Here is a 16,743-nt window from a genome sequence, read left to right on the forward strand (position 1 = left end):
GATACAGACTCATGACACTAGTATCCATTATAAGGTTCCTCTGAAACAACTGGGGCTTCTCTGCTGGCTGAAACCCACCAGCACAAAGTACATCCCTGTTCCATGGTCCATATAGGGATGGAGACATGATATACTGTAGCGGCAATGAGATACAGACAGACAATAGAGGGACAGATGGAAGCAGAAAGGGGAGAGTGAATATATATTACATGCCAGGCAGATCCCCAATTTACTGTCGATTAGTGGCATGCCTGTGCATATCTTTGGTTACAGGAAAAATATTTATTGGTAGAACCATAAAAAACTAACATCATAGTTTACAAAATGCCATAAACATCCTATGCAATGTACACACAAAACCACTCACTGAAATTTGTGTTTATAAGTAATAAGTCCGTACAGAAATATAAGGAAATTAAAGTTAACAGGAATTTCCATGACTTTACAACATCACTTTGTGGAATGGCTTCATTCTACATAACTCCTCAGTTTCTTCTACTATATTTTTATTTCATGGTAGCAATATAATATCCTCCAACCCTGCCACTGTGTCCCCTTACATGATCACATAATTCCTCAGTGTTACTTCTAATATCCTATTTACAGTAGGGGGTACATTATCCCTTATAATACATGAGTGATACTCAGAGTTCCCTGTATAACTCAGCCTGCAGCCTTGTGCCTTTATATGGTCACAGAACAACCCCTCAGTGACTTCTAATATCCTTATCATTTACAGTAGGGGGTACATTATCCCTTATAATACATGAGTGATACTCAGAGTTCCCTGTATAACTCAGCCTGCAGCCTTGTGCCTTTATATGGTCACAGAACAACCCCTCAGTGACTTCTAATATCCTTATCATTTACAGTAGCGGGTACATTATCCCTTATAATACACGAGTGATACTCAGAGTTCCCTGTATAACTCAGCCTGCAACCTTGCGCCTTTATATGGTCATAGAACCCCTCAGTGACTTCTAATATCCTTATCATTTACAGTAGGGGGTGGTACATTATCCCTTATAATACATGAGTGATACTCAGAATTCCCTGTATAACTCAGCCTGCAGCCTTGTGTCTTTATATGGTCACAGAACAACCCCTCAGTGACTTCTAATATCCTTATCATTTACAGTAGGGGGTACATTATCCCTTATAATACATGAGTGATACTCAGAATTCCCTGTATAACTCAGCCTGCAGCCTTGTGTCTTTATATGGTCACAGAACAACCCCTCAGTGACTTCTAATATCCTTATCATTTACAGTAGGGGGTACATTATCCCTTATACACAGTGATACTCAGAGTTCCCTGTATAACTCAGCCTGCAGCCTTGTGCCTTTATATGATCACATAACCCCTCAGTGACTTCTAATATCCTTATCATACCTGGAGCTGCTTCTGAGCCACTCATTATTCCACAGAGCTCAAGCTGCCCAGTTTTGTTAGAGTGGTAATACATTCATTCATGAGGTTATTTAATGCATTGAGCATAATTTATCTACAATTGGGAGTAACCAATCGAATTATTTAAACAGCACATCCTTTTGATCTCATTGACAGACTGTAATTGCCTCTAATGGGCAAATTGTCCTGAACAATAATAGTGATGTCACCAAATGAGAACATTGCACCATATATTGGCGGCTTATCTGTGGGTATATATAAATATATATATATGTATATACACACACACAGATATAGATCATTTTATATATAAATATACCAGTGAGTTTCACCAAGGAAAGGGCACTTCATTGTAGCTGAACTGCACCAAATCTTCTCCTTTTATATCTTTTTCCTTTTTTTTTTATTTTTTTTTTAAATATTCTTATTTCATCTCCTTCTGCATCATTTTTATGCGATCTTTTCTAATAAGAAAATCCATTCCAGCCTGATTGTGGGACAAACGCATGCAGTACCCAGCAGTTACACTAGAGGGGACCAGAATACAACGCACCTGCCACAGGGTTCCGCACAGAAAGCAACACAAGGAGAGCGTATACCTGTGGCATTAGACAGCTGTGAGTAATGATGGGAGTACAAGGATCTGTCTAATGAATTGTAACAGCAGGCAAACACACGGTACTGCCATTATTACAAAAGAACCGCCACTACGTAGATAAGGGTTTTGAAATTAAAAAAAAAAAAAAAACTTTAAGCAATAGATTTATACCATATATGTACATTATATTATATTGCATCTTTCTTGGGGAGGCAAATACTGATCTATGATTAAAGGGCAAGTAAGGCTGCAGATACGTTCTATTAGGGCTCTTACTGATACTGACGAGCGGTTGAAGCTGAGCTCCCCTGCGTTCCGTTTTTTTGCGTTCAGCCGCAGGGGAGCGCAGGAATAGACGCATTTAGGTTTTTTCAATGGGGCTGTACTCACACGGGCGTGTAGGCGCCAAAAGCAGGTTGAGACGCAACATGCTGCATTTTTCCTGCGTTCCGGGCCTACACGCGCCTGTGTGAGTACAGCCCCATTGAAAAAAACTAAATGCATCTATTCCTGCGCTCCCCTGTGGCTGAACGCAGAAAAACGAAACGCAGGGGAGTGCAGCTTCAACTGCTCGTCAGTAAAAGCCCTTAGCCCAATGGAATAAAAGTTATTGGCTGGTACCCAGTTGATCCTTGGCTTTTCAGATGGTCGGCAATTATAGTCTCGCTGTAGCTTATGTAAGCCGGATCAGGGGATGCTACAGGTTGTGTGATAACAAGTAGGGATGCACCGAATCAAGGATTCAGTTCGGGATTCGGCCAGGATTCTGCCTTTTTCAGCATATATATATAATCAAGTTCTGCCAAGCACAGAGCCTACAGTGCCCAGCAAACAATTCCATATTTGTGGCACCTTACAGTCTACATGCGTGCCCCCGAAAGGGTTAATGGAAGGCACCATTGTTTGGACAACAATATTATTAAGATGTTTCAGGTTTGATCACTTTTCTGGGTGCCGCTATATTCCCGGGCCTATGGTTTCTATTGTTAAACAGGTGCCGGACGCTCAGTTGGCAAGGGGTTAATGTCAGGGGGCAAATGGAGCCAAAGGAATTTCCACGACCTAAAATAACATAGAGGCTCGGCAGACAAGCAAAAGATTGTTTATAGGCGAGATCAAAGGAAGGACAAGTTCTATTCTTTCCTATGTGCATCGTTCCTCTTTATTATAGTGAAAAGTGATTAGTGGGCACGGGAGCGAGGGGCGCCCACACTTCTCTGCCCAGACTGCCGGCAGCTCCGCACACTCCTGGATGTGCCTGCCTCTAATAAGTGGGTAACAAGTCTAAAATTGTTGTTTTCAGATAATTAAATAAACAAGATTCCTATCTTCCTCCTCCTCCACGCACTCACTCTGCCTTTCCTTCACAGCTGGAGCAAAATTCCCTCTGTCTCCATCCGCTTATCCCGGGAGCTGAAGCCTTCGCCGACACTTCCAGGGAAAGCAGACACACGGACAGCTTGCCAGAGGAGCTGACAGTCTGCGCAGCAGATGTGGCCCATGAAATATTTATATTCGAGCCCGCTCCAGATCGGCTGCTTGGCACGAGTGAGGCTTTTGGAACAGATGAAGCGCTAACCCTCTACCCAATATCTGCTGGACTTCTGGGCACAGTCAGGCAAGCGGCCAATTGATGGTCCTCTCAGGTGGAAGGCGATTGTTTCGGGTTTGATTTAAATCTGTTGTGATTTGTCTGACCTTTGTCTTCCCATTCAGTCCTTCAATGCTGGCAAACTGCAATCCACCCGCTCTCCATATCTATAGGTCTTGTGCCACTTTATACCAATCAAACATTTCCTTCACTTCCATTGACATTTCCTCCCCCCCAAATATACAGATGTCGGATGTTGATCAACCAGAATGCTTGGGATAATGATTTTCTAGATAACGGATCTTTCCGTAATGTGGAAGGCCAAGTCTCAGGTTTAGTTAAAACATTGAAACACAGGAAAACTCCCAAAAGGATTAATTTATTTTAACACTGGATGCAAGGAACTGAAAAGCAAATTGGTCAGAAATTTAGAATTGTTCATATTAATAGGACACTATTGGGGTGCGATTGCATCCCCTTCCCTTGGAACCCCTGTTTTAAATGCATTATATAGTGAATAAAGTACCCCCCACTATGAAATATAAGGATATTATAAAGTACAGAGGAGTTCCATGACCATATAAAAGCACAAGGGGGAACTTTATTTATTATAATAGACAATTTTCAGTGAGTCATGTGACAGAAATGACATCACTAAGCTCCGATTATAACCGATGACATCACTAAGCACCGTTTATAAGGATAAAAATTTACTGGATATTCATGACTCTTGTGTATTATTATACATATACATACAGGTGTGGGATCCGTTATCCAAAACCTGTTGTTATGGGAAGGCTGTGTCCCATAGAGTCCATTTTAATCAAATAATTCAAGTTTTTATAAATGATTTCCTTTTATTCTGTAGTAATAAAAACAGTACCTTGTACTTGATCCAAACAAAGATGGAATCAAATTGTACTGGAGGCAAAACAATGCTATTGTGTCTAGCAAATGATTTTTTTAAAAAATATTATAATAAATATTATAATAAATAAAGTATGGAGATCTAATTTACAGAAAGACCCCATATCTTGAAAACCCCAGGTCCAAAGCATTATGCATAACAGATTCCATACCTATATATATATATATATATATATATATATATATATATATATATATATATATATATATATATATATATATATATATATGTAAACCTCTTTAGTAGTAAGAAAATACACGGTTAATTAAATTAACTCTAAGTACAAGTTGATCCAGGGACTGGTCCCAGACCCCGAGCATTCTGGATAACAGGTCCCATACCTGTACTGGAATTCAATGGGAAACTATAGACATTATAATTTATATGTACTTAATACATATGCAAATAACATTATATAAAAATCAGAATTTCTTCTTTTTTGTGGTTTTCAGTATTCGAAAGATTCTGGATTCTGTTTTTGGTTTTATTGTTTTCAACAAAGATTTTATTCTCTACAATTCATGCATTTTAAAATATATTATTTTCCTGTATATAAATGTGTTCATTTTAATAAGTGAATTAGTCAACAGCGAGGAAATTAACATTCAAGCTATAAACTTCAGCTTTAGAGACAATTAATGAAGGGACTGGCATTTAAAAAAATGAATTAAATTAATTAATTTAAATTAATAAATGATCATTTCCAGACAGGCCACTTCGAATCTACAAAATACAATAAAACTGAGAAAAGGTTGTCCCTGTTTTTATTTTGTTGCCATTGCATATGGATTGCTGGCCAATTTAACTTTAAGATCCAGATGCAGGTATGAGATCTGTTATCCAGAAAGCTCCGAATTATGAGAAAGCCGTCTCCCATTCGACTCTATTTTAATGAAAAGATTACATTTTTAAAAAATTATTTTCCTTTTTCTGTGTAATAATAAAACATTAGCTTATACTTGAGTCAAACTAAGATATAATTAATCCTTATTGGAAGTAAAACCAGCCTATTGGGTTTATTTCATGTTTAAATGATTCGCAGACACAGAGGCCCATTCATCAAAGGTAAATTTTAGTGGTTTTAGAGGTTTTTGAAATCACGATTAAACTCACTTAAAATCACGAATGTCATGAAAGTTATTAAAAGATCCAAATATAAAAAGAAAATAAAGGGAAAAAATGCGGGACGATGCGCTACTAAATACTAAAACCTGGAAGATTCTTGTTTTTAAGGGAATTACTAGCAAAAAACACAATTTCAAAAAAAAACTTCTAAAAGTCCAAATTGATTAAAAAAGGTCCAGTAAGATCAGAGCAGCTCTCACTGACTTCTATAGGACCTCGACAGCTTTTACCTGGTGAATTTCTGTTTGTTTAAAGGTTTATGTACAAAGTCCGAATTTATCTCAGGGGGTTTTATACGCTTATTTATTATTACATTTTCCAGAAAATTTGCTTTGCTGGAAAAAAAATCCAATTTTCACGATTTTTTCGTGGTTTTTTATCTCAATTTCAAAATTTTTCATCCGATTTTCATGATTTCTTCAGAATTTTCATCTGAAGAAAACTTCAGGGAATTGCACGAAACCCAGCGCAAAAAAACATTAGGACTTCTCCCATTGACTTATATGCAACCTCGAGATGCTGGATTTTCAGATTCTGACTTTTTTAAAATTTGTGATTTTTTGAAAAGTCTGATTTTATGAAAAAATCTGGAATTTAAAGAATTTTTAGAGAGTCATGAAAGAAATAGAAATCTGAAAGTTAGTGAATAGGATCTCTTATGTGTAAGAGCATTCTGGATAACAGGTCCCATACCTGTATATATTGGAAAGTAGGAAAGCGAGGCACAGAGGCGAACGGATTGACTATACTCACATATCTATTAAAGGAAACATACAAGTTCCCCATGGGGAGTTTGCACACTTAATCAAGTGAATTATTCATACAGTGACAGTCACACCAATAAATTACACCCACTCTCAGAACACGCACCAACACACACATCTAAAAATGATCATTTCAGTTGCTACACCTACTCCATCATAATGCACAAGGGCTTCTACTTCTATTTACTCACCGCTTCATTTTATCACACACACACACATATAACTGACGATGATGAGGATGATATTAATTAACTGAACAGGAAATTTAGAAAAAAAGTTCTGGATATTTAAAGGAGTTGCTCACCTCTGAGTTAACTTTTAGTATGATGTAGACAGTGGTATTCTGAGACAATTTGCAATAGGTTTTATTTTTTTATTATTTACGGTTTTTGAGTTATTTAGCTTTTTATTCAGCAGCTCTCCAGTTTGCCGTTTCAGCAATCTGGTTGCTAGGAACCAAATTACCCTAGAGACCATGCACTGATTTAAATAAGAGACTGGAATATGAATAGGAGAGGCCTGAATAGAAAGATGAGGAATAAAAAGCAGCGATACAATACATTTGTAGCTTTACAGAACATTTGTTTTATTAGATGGGGTCAGTGACCCCATTTGAAAGCTGGAAAGAATCAGAAGAAGAATTCAAATAATTCAAAAACTATAAAAAAAATAATGAAAATCAATTGAAAACTTGATTAGAATTGGTAATTCTATAACATACTAAAAGTTAACTTAAAGGTGAACCACCCCTATAACTCCCACTACTACTACTACTACAACAACGAGATCTGTTCACTAGTATTAACCAATAATGGTGAGGATCTGGATTTATACACATACGACGAGGGATATAGCGAATCCGCCACCAAAATTTGGCCGAATACGGAACCGGATTGCTAATTTGCACATTCACTAAATTGCTATGGGTGACAGGAGGGACTGGGGTTGTTGGGAGCTGATGCCCACAGGGGGTTTCACTTCTGCTCAGTAGAGGCCCAATTCAGGGGTACCCACAAAGAAGCCTTAGCGCCAGCATTTAGCTTATGTGTGTATTTTAGTGCATCACGCAAAACCAAACCCGACACATTGTGGCACAAAACTGAGTAACTGCTAGGATACATCTGTGGTATTAGACTCTTAAGTACTGTAGAAATACATGGAGAAATGCATTGTCTTTTCCTAGTACCCAGTAATTATGAATACATAAAAGATTTGGAAAATTAATCTGTCACCTTAAATCAAAATTATGCTTTTTTATCCCTTATAATACATGAGTGATACTCAGAGTTCTCTGTATAACTCAGGCTGCAGCCTTGTGCCTTTATATGGTCACAGAACAACCCCTTAGTGACTTCTAATATCCTTATCATTTACAGTAGGGGGTACATTATCCCTTATAATACATGAGTGATACTCAGAGTTCCCTGTATAACTCAGCCTGCAGCCTTGTGTCTTTATATGGTCACAGAACAACCCCTCAGTGACTTCTAATATCCTTATCATTTACAGTAGGGGGTAAATTATCTCTTATAATACATGAGTGAGTTCCCTGTATAACTCAGCCTGGTGCCTTTATATGGTCACAGAACCACTCAGCACATATTAAATACTTGATGACCACTGCACTAAAAGTACAAATAAACCCACAATAATGAGCACAAAGTAAGAAGACACCCACACTATCCGTTGCACAATACACACAAATAAACCAATACTTTAATCGCAACATTCCCATGGGATGAGAAGTCAGCTGGCAGTTGAAAGGTTAAGCTGGGGATGAAAGCTGCCAGTGTAATTGTGGTGTTGGTGAGCTGACAGCCCCACACTAATTACTGCCGCCTGGAGGATAATTACTCTCCCGGCACTTACAGCAACCTCAGTGATCTCTGCATTTACTGTCACCAAACTGTGCTCTCTGTCATTAACATGTCACCCTATCAACACACAGCACTTCCCTTGCAGAATGTCACTGTATGTGTCCCTGATTCTCTGGATTTCAGAGTGTAAGCTCTGCAGGGTAATCTTTTCGTATGCTAATGTTACTTCCTTTCTTTGTATTGTAGCCGTCTCCCTGCCTATATCCCAGGGACAAATACGTTTTGCTATGGTTCCTCTTCATCAGTATTATGTTTCCTCCAGCCCTTCTGTATTTCACAGCTCTGCATTGCAGGATTGCCTTTTCCAAATGGTCCACTCTCCCTGTATCATATCTTTGTCCCTCTGTATATTAGAGTGTAAGCTCTGCAGGGGAGGATTCCCTTCTCCCTGTCTTGTATCTTTGTCCCTCTGTATATTAGAGTGGAAGCTCTGCAGGGGAGGATTCCCTTCTCCCTGTATTGTATCTGTGTCCTTGTGTATATTGGAGTGTAAACTCTGCAGGGGAGGATTCCCTTCTCCCAATGGTTTCTCGTCCTGTATTGTATCTGTGTCCCTCTGTATATTAGAGTGTGAGCTCTGCTGGGCAGGATTCCTTCCTCCCAATGGTTCCCTCTCTTTGTATTGTATCTGTGTCCCTCTGTATATTAGAGTGTGAGCTCTGCTGGGCAGGATTCCTTCCTCCCAATGGTTCCCTCTCCCTGTATTGTATCTGCGTCCCTCTGTATATTAGAGTGTGAGCTCTGCTGGGCAGGATTCCTTCCTCCCAATGGTTCCCTCTCTTTGTATTGTATCTGTGTTCCTCTGTCTATTAGAGTGTAAGTTCTGCCGGACAGTATTCTCTACTCCCAATGATTCCCTCTCTTTGTATTGTATATGTATCCCTCTGTATATTAGAGTGTAAGCTCTGCAGGGCAGGATTCCCTTCTCCCAATGGTTTCTCTCCCTGTATTATATCTGTGTCACTCTTTATATTAGATGTAAGATCAGCCAGGCAGGTTTCCCTTTTCCAAATGGTTCCCTGTGTTTGTATTGTATCTGTGTCCCTCTGTATATTAGAGTGTAAGCTCTGCAGGACAGGATTCCCTTCTCCCAATGGCTCCCACTACCTGTATTGTATCTCTGTCCCTCTGCATATTAGAGTGTAAGCTCTTCATTGCAGTATTTGCTTCTCCCAATTGTTCTCCCTATAGAGTAGAGTGTAAGCTCTGCAAGGAAGGATTATATATTCTGTACAACCACTTCTCTAAACACACACAGCTAGTAGCTGCAGGCGTCGAACAGTTAAAGTGATTGTAGTGGCTGGAAGCGCAGTACAGAGGAGGGAGAGCTGGTGAGCGAAGAAAATGGCCCAGACCAACCACCTGCAGAGAGGGAGGAGACCAGCAGCAGCCTGGGGCCATGTTGATACAGATTAGTGCAAGAGAGCCAAGGGTCAATGAGACAATAATTGAGAGGTCGTGACACCAATAACAGGGGCACGTGTCAGTGTCAGGGGGGGAAGCACTTATAGACGCACACAGACAGACACACACAGGCAGTTACCCCTCAGACTCACAGCACACACACATTCACATTATATAAATACAGAAATAAATTCTTTCTACAATGTTATAGAAATAAATAAATATTCACAGCAGAATAATAAACCTGCAGCAATCAGAGCTGGTTTTCAGTGCATCTTCTCATTGTTAATCAGATCGTTAATCCCACATTTTAATCCATTAAATCCCGTTGCTCCTCAGTCGGACAGACCTGATCCATTAACATGACAGGTTCCGACCCGTTAATCATGCAGAAGTGCTGGTAAGACATTAAAGGCACCGAGAAAATTGTGTGTGGATGATTTAAAATAATTTGTTATAACCATTTCCGTATTGGATGTACACTCTAAACTGCGGGAAGGCAAAAAACCCAGCCACCTACTCTCTGCCCTTTGCGTCCTCCCTCCCTGGAGTCCCCGCTCAAAAGTAGGCAAGGAATTCTTTATAACTATAGAGGAAGCAGATCCCCGTGGCCTGATACTTGTGGGTTTATCCCCCATTTATGGGTCGCAGGCAGGTTCCAGTTGAGCTCCTCTGCCAGCTCTCCCCACCCGCGACCTTACGTTGCCGGCTTCCAGTTCTATAGGTGTGCGCCTGTCTGCCCTGCCCCTTTTGTGACATCATCGGCAGGGTGGGTCAGCGCGCGTCTATTAAAGGAAGGCAGAAGTCGGGTGCGGCCAGGCGGATTGGGGGTGCGTGAGTTAGGGTCAGTTGTGGGTTGAGTTTTACTGGACTCTTGCAGGGTCTGCTTCATCTATAGTTACACTGCACATCAAGGTTTGTGCTATGTAGAAACGGAACTCAGGGGCCAAGGAAGCTGCCTAGAGTGCAACAGGGTGGGGAACACAAAATGAAAAGTAGGCAGTGAGTGTTCTACAGGGGAAGTGTTATGTGGTGATGGAGGGCTTATGAGCAGAGCTGTCAACCTTTCAAGCTCGTTCCTAGGGGTAATTGCTGAAATATGTTTGTGACCCTTCCCGACGCTGGAAGTGACGCCACGTGCATGCGCAGACCTCTCCTGAAGCCAAAGATTCCAGGCTGTGTATGCCCACATCGCTCTGTTGATGTCACTGAAACGCACATCAGATATTTGCCACAAATCATCCAAAATCGTGGAAAATCATCAGAAATCGGAATGAATGCTTAAAGGAAAACTATATCCCCAAAATGAATACTTGAGCAACAGATAATTTATATCAAATTAAGTGGCATATTAAAGAATCCTATCAAACTGGAATATATTAAGTAAATATTGCCCTTTTACATCTCTTGCCTTGAACCACCATTTTGTGATGGTCTCTGTGCTGCCTCAGAGATCACCTGACCAGAAATACTGCAGCTCTAACTGTAACAGGAAGAAGTGTGGAAGCAAAAGACAGAACTCTGTCTGTTAATTGGCTCCTGTGACCTAATAAGTATAGTTTGTTTGGTAAGTTTGTGTGCACCGTGAATCATTCGATCCCAGGGGGTGGCCCTTATTTTTTTAAAGTGGCAATTTTCTGTTTAGGATTACCCAATGGCACATACTACTAAAAAAGTACATTATTATGAAAATGGTTTATTTACATGAAGCAGGGTTTTACATATGAGCTGTTTCATGCAATATCTTTTTATAGAGACCTACATTGTTTGAGGGATATAGTTTTCCTTTATGGGTGACGGGAGACTGGGGGAGGGAGCCTAAAATCTGGTAACACCAAAAAAATGGATTGGGGGGTTACAAGAGACTGGCATATGTTGGGTGGGAAGACTTGGTGTCAGGCCTTGCGAACTAATGTAACACTTGTATTTTCTGAAAAAGGCTTTTTTTTTTACACCAAGATGGATAGGGATACTGGAGACTGGGCAGGGTTTAATCTAGCAAGTCTGGAGCAGTTTAGGGGCATGACCTAAACTTTCCCACTTTTTACTATTCAGAGGTATGTATGCCAACAAAAGCTAGGACTGGATTTTGGAAATATCTTTATTAATCTTGGTGTCCTACTCCTAATCTTACCCATCAAACATATAAATGTCATGAAGAAACTAATTTGAGCCCAGGATGTAGTCCCTAGTCATTCTGCATCAAGTCTATCCCCCTTTTCCCAGGACACCCTCTCTCCGATAAATGGCTCCATTCAGAGTTATTTACCAAAGAAAACATATTACTTAACACCTGTAGCAGGAAGCACCAATAGATGAGGCCTGGCATATCCTATTAAAGGGAAACTATACCCCTGAACATATTTTAAAAAACTGTTTCTTATAAATAAAGCCTTTCCATAAGAAACACATTTCGTCCATCGTACTGAAACACAGCCATTTTAAGTACTGAAGTCCATCCCTATAAATGGACACTTCTTCCTGTTTCATTCAGAACCTGCATTATTTCCTGTCAGCTGATCAGTGAGTGACACACAGAACATCACAAAATGGCCTCTCAAGACAAAACATGTCAAGCAGCACTGATATGTAAATGGCAATCTGATAAGATCTGATAGATTTATGAGTTTTCACAAATACAGAACTGAATCTGAACTCTAATGTGGCCAATAAAATTTGGGAATTATGAACGAAAACTGTGCTATTTGCAGAAGGTGATTTGGCAGTTTGACAAGGCAAGTAAAATGGCAGCTCATATTCACACAGAATGAATAGACAGGCAGTGAGTTGTCAGCTCAATAAAGACATCTGAACAGATCTCAACAGATCATGACAGAAGAATCCAGCCTGACTTCTGAGACACTATGAAGAAATGGTTGCCTGAGGCTAACTAACAAACCTTTGTAAAATTGGGGCAAAACCAGTGGTGTAACTAGATATTACTGGGCCCAAAGCAAATTACTTTTCAGGCCACCAAAATGTCTATAGGTTGACTTGTTTTACCAATTTGTATTGAAATTGTATATGAATTAGGGCCTCACGGGGCCCCTATACCTCCGGGGACTCCTGCTTCCTCTATAGTTAAGCCCCTGGGCAAAACGGCATTCGGTTATTTTTAGGCTACACAAACCTGTCATCCCAGTAACCAGTTAAACATCTCAGTTTCAGGAGCAACCCACTGCCTAATGACCCACAGCTGTTGTGTACCTGCCAGTCCTACTGTATAGCCTTTTGTTCAATGGAGCAGATCCATGCTTTACTGCAATGCTGCGAATTCTGTGGTTTAGCTGAGGACAAACACACATAGTCCTGATATTACGTAGAGGGCTCAGATTCCAGCTAAGCCATGTCAGTGGGATAGTTAAAACACGGCAAGAGAGGAGGGAAAGGGCAGGCATGAAATGAGAACTGTTCTATAAGCAGGAGGGGGGCTGGATTAAAGACACAGGGAGTTTATATAAAGTACTGAAAGAAGACAGCTAACATAAAGGGAGATCACTGGAGCAGAGGGAGGAGCAGAGTGGATGCTGGGAAGTAAAAGTAAAAAGAAATGAGATTAGGAGGTGAGTGTCAGAGAGTCAAAAGGGAACTAGGAGAGAGAGCTGCGATTAAACAGCCTGGAGAGAGTGAGAGGAAAATAAAGACAACAATGGAAAACCAAGAGGCAGAAGAAAATTAAACCATACAGACAAGAGGGTAAGGAGAAAGCTAACGAATGGTTGTCTTCGGAAAACGAAGCATTCCGAGTGCCATTCCGCCGGTGATTTACATTCTAGCCGGCAGGAAGGCATTTAAGGGAGATTAGTCGCCCGAAGAAGAGGTGATTTGTCGCTGAGAGTCTTAGCGTGTGTCACTAGCCTTAAAGAGGGAAAGCAAAAAAGGAAGCACAGGAAGGGTTAATGTGTGAATAAACACTGACACTGGCTGCACAATGCTCCTCTGTCCTTCTCCATATACCTCTATCCTCCTCCTATAGCTCTCCCCTGCCAGAGCAAACACACCCAGAGTAAACTGAACAAAGCAGTCACAAATGTCATACACAGGTGCAGGTGACTGTCCTTGCTCGAACCTTAACTTGCTGGTTTGTGCAACACCGGCCCCTTATTCCACTAATCCCTCCCCTGAGCACCGTATTGTCCCTGTAACTCCTTATTCCACTAACCCCTCCCCTGAGCCCCTTATTGTCCCTGTAACTCCTTATTCCACTAACCCCTCCCCTGAGCCCCTTATTGTCCCTGTAACTCCTTATTCCACTAACCCCTCCCCTGAGCCCCTTATTGTCCCTGTAACTCCTTATTCCACTAACCCCTCCCCTGAGCCCCTTATTGTCCCTGTAACTCCTTATTCCACTAACCCCTCCCCTGAGCCCCTTATTGTCCCTGTAACTCCTTATTCCACTAACCCCTCCCCTGAGCTCCTTATTGTCCCTGTAACTCCTTATTCCACTAACCCCTCCCCTGAGCCCCTTATTGTCCCTGTAACTCCTTATTCCACTAACCCCACCCCTGAGTCCCTTATTGTCCCTGTAACTCCTTATTCCACTAACCCCTCCCCTGAGTCCCTTATTGTCCCTGTAACTCCTTATTCCACTAACCCCTCCCGAGCCCCTTATTGTCCCTGTAACTCCTTATTCCACTAACCCCTCCCCTGAGCCCCTTATTGTCCCTGTAACTCCTTATTCCACTAACCCCTCCCCTGAGCCCCTTATTGTCCCTGTAACTCCTTATTCCACTAACCCCTCCCCTGAGCCCCTTATTGTCCCTGTAACTCCTTATTCCACTAACCCCTCCCCTGAGCCCCTTATTGTCCCTGTAACTCCTTATTCCACTAACCCCTCCCCTGAGCCCCTTATTGTCCCTGTAACTCCTTATTCCACTAACCCCTCCCCTGAGCTCCTTATTGTCCCTGTAACTCCTTATTCCACTAACCCCTCCCCTGAGCCCCTTATTGTCCCTGTAACTCCTTATTCCACTAACCCCACCCCTGAGTCCCTTATTGTCCCTGTAACTCCTTATTCCACTAACCCCTCCCCTGAGTCCCTTATTGTCCCTGTAACTCCTTATTCCACTAACCCCTCCCCTGAGCCCCTTATTGTCCCTGTAACTCCTTATTCCACTAACCCCTCCCCTGAGCCCCTTATTGTCCCTGTAACTCCTTATTCCACTAACCCCTCCCCTGAGTTCCTTATTGTCCCTGTAACTCCTTATTCCACTAACCCCTCCCCTGAGCCCCTTATTGTCCCTGTAACTCCTTATTCCACTAACCCCTCCCCTGAGCCCCTTATTGTCCCTGTAACTCCTTATTCCACTAACCCCTCCCCTGAGCCCCTTATTGTCCCTGTAACTCCTTATTCAACTAACCCCTCCCCCGAGATCCGTACTGTCCCTGTAACTCCTTACGATGGTGATTTACATAAAAAATGCTTTGTGTCATGGATATCAGCTTGTTCATCAATCAGACAGGTATCAAAATTCCATCTGGTGTACCAGTGTATAGTTAGTGCCCTTAAGAGACATCATTTTTGGATCTAGCCAAATGCCAAATCTTTCTCCATAGATTCAGTCTGCATATTATACCAAACCCAACTATTATTGAACTGCTGCCGATAGCAATGTTGAAACTGGAACCTTCCAGCAAGAAAATCTACAGGCAGCACCAAACTGTAGTCACCAGGGCAGAAAATGGCAAACGTGCAGCTGCCCATGTCCGAGCCCTGACCTACATATTAATGGAAGTACTGTGTGCCATGCTTTGATATCGATGTGCAACCTAAGGAACGTGACAGGACTTGAACGGTTTTGTAGAGAAGAATGGCCAAATATTGACACATCTAGGTGTGCAGAGTTAGCAAGGCCCTTGCCAACAAACTGCCACGTGTAACTGCTGCCAACGGAGCTTCCATTCGATATGAAAAGGGGGAGGAGGAACAGCTGAAAATGACTCTGGGAATTGCGGAGTTCCTTTTTATTCTTTTTAATTAAGAACTCGCTGGTATATTTTGTGCTATCCCAAGCAATACTCCCAATGTAAGGTCCCAATTCTGGGCTGGACAGTTATAGCCATTATAGCTGCATATTTTTATCATACCAGAGCAGGTTTTTCATGCAGCCAAAGCATGAAGCATGTTTTCTGAGAAAGAGGAGCAAACAATTGTCTCCTGACGGTGGGGCTCGTCTGTTCCCAACAATTAGCAAGACGAATAATATCTTCTCTGTATTTAAATGCCCCACCAAAACACTCCTGTACACACCCTTAATCGGTGCTCCCTTTGTGCAATACAGTACCCCAGAAGTGCTTGCAATAATTATACCAGCAAATGTTACTTGCACCCAATAACACACTAAGGGGGTTATTTATCAAAATCCGATTTCTTAAATAAAAAAGTCTGACCAAACTAAAATCCATGATGTGACCTTATTTATTATCAAAAAGCACAATTTAATCGGATCAGGGACAAACACATATTGTTGCCCCCCCCCCGGAATCGTATGTTTATTTCAGGCTTTTTCCCGAAAAGTCCAGATTTTTGGATAGGGACTGGCTTATATACAACCGCGGCAGGTTTGAGATTCTGGATTTTTAGATTCTGACTTTTTCCATCCTCGAAAAATTCTGTTTTTCTCCACTAAAAATTCAGATTTTATAGTAAAAAAAATAACCGAATGTATTGAATTTTTGGCATGTGGCCTTTAATTAATAACCCCCATAGAATGCATGCACTGATACGCCCTTTAAAGGAGAAACAAACCCTTAATAAAATAAAAACCTACCCCCCATCCCTACATAGACCCCCCTCCCTCCCCCCCAGTCTAGCTGCTTCTCCCCCCCCCCCCGCCAAATTCCCCTAACTCTTTACTTACCCCTCTGTGCAGATTTTGTCCAGCGGAGTTTACGGGCGTGAAGCAGCGCATGCGCAGTTGGAGCAATTTTCTGTTTCGCAACAACTGTGCATGCGCCGAAACTCATGAAGCGGCTGAAGATGACACCGTGAACTCCACTGCACGGAGTGGTAAGAAAAGAGTTAGGGGCATTTGCCCGGGGGGGT

At 41.5% G+C, this 16,743-nt stretch overlaps 1 protein-coding gene across 5 annotated transcripts in view; it reads right to left on the reverse strand.

Moving 5' to 3' along the window:
• LOC108710156 (nuclear factor 1 X-type) overlaps nt 1-16,743 on the reverse strand; it is a 128,532-nt gene that overhangs the window by 36,620 nt on the left and 75,169 nt on the right. The window lies entirely within an intron of this gene.

This window comes from Xenopus laevis, chromosome 3L (assembly GCF_017654675.1).
Source record: "Xenopus laevis strain J_2021 chromosome 3L, Xenopus_laevis_v10.1, whole genome shotgun sequence".
Lineage (NCBI taxonomy): Eukaryota > Metazoa > Chordata > Amphibia > Anura > Pipidae > Xenopus > Xenopus laevis.